At 51.7% G+C, this 967-nt stretch overlaps 1 pseudogene; it reads left to right on the top strand.

The window, feature by feature from the left end:
* The first annotated feature begins 467 nt into the window (after positions 1-467).
* Positions 468-585, top strand: LOC124614358 (annotated as a pseudogene).
* Positions 586-967: the final 382 nt, after the last annotated feature.

A 967-nucleotide genomic window follows, 5' to 3' on the forward strand; every position in this document is an offset into this window, starting at 1 on the left:
TTCCGAAATACGCCAAAAATAAAATCTTTGATTTTCTGGCCTACAGTGACCGAAAATGAATACATATTTCCTTGAGCCTCGTTTTGTGACACTCGGGCAAAAAAAAAAAGACTTTTCATCAACTTCAGAACCGTACTCGTAATGCTACAATAAAACCACTCGGAAATAACTGCCGCGTAGCGTAACACAGGTGGGAAGACGGACAGGCAAGCAGGAATCCTTCATCCTGCTTGGTTTGGGCACATGCTTGGCTTTGATAGTAGTAAAGCAGCCTTCTAGTTCTGCATATAAAGTGCGGCAGCTTGCCTGTCTGGCGAATAGGCAAGCACAGGCCGGTTGAAAGTGGAATGTGTACACCTCCGGTTGACACCGATGCTTTCGTCTGTGGACGGCGGCAATGGCGGTACCCCCCTATTAACAGCTTTCCATCAGTCTTCTACAATTTGTTGCCAGCTCAGCGTCAGGTGGGCAACGGCCTTGCCGCAGTGGATACACCGGTTCCCGTGAGATCACCGAAGTTAAGCGCAGTCGGGCGTGGCCGGCACTTTGATGGGTGACCATCTAGGTCGCCATGCGCTGTTGCCATTTTTCGGGGTGCCAACTGAGGAGCTACTCGACCGAATAGTAGCGGCTCCGGTCACAGAAAACCATCATAACAACCGGGAGAGCGGTGTGCTGATCACATGCCGCTCCAATCTGCATCCTCAACTGAGGATGACACGGCGATCGTATGGTCCCGATGGACCACTTGTGGCCTGAAGACGGAGTGCCGAGCGTCAGGTGGACTCAAGCTACCAGCCAAGTGATATGCAGGCACCCGACCAACGTAATTCTGCAGTTAGGGGTTGCAGTAGTGACCGCCTGGCACCCCGCAAAGTGTCGTTCTAGTTTCACCGATTTACTGTCTTGCTGCATGGTACAGAACAACGCGGCATTTCGATTACTGTGTGCGTGAGAGGAGCTTCCA

The sequence above is a fragment of the Schistocerca americana genome, chromosome 4, assembly GCF_021461395.2.
Source record: "Schistocerca americana isolate TAMUIC-IGC-003095 chromosome 4, iqSchAmer2.1, whole genome shotgun sequence".
In the NCBI taxonomy this organism is placed as follows: domain Eukaryota; kingdom Metazoa; phylum Arthropoda; class Insecta; order Orthoptera; family Acrididae; genus Schistocerca; species Schistocerca americana.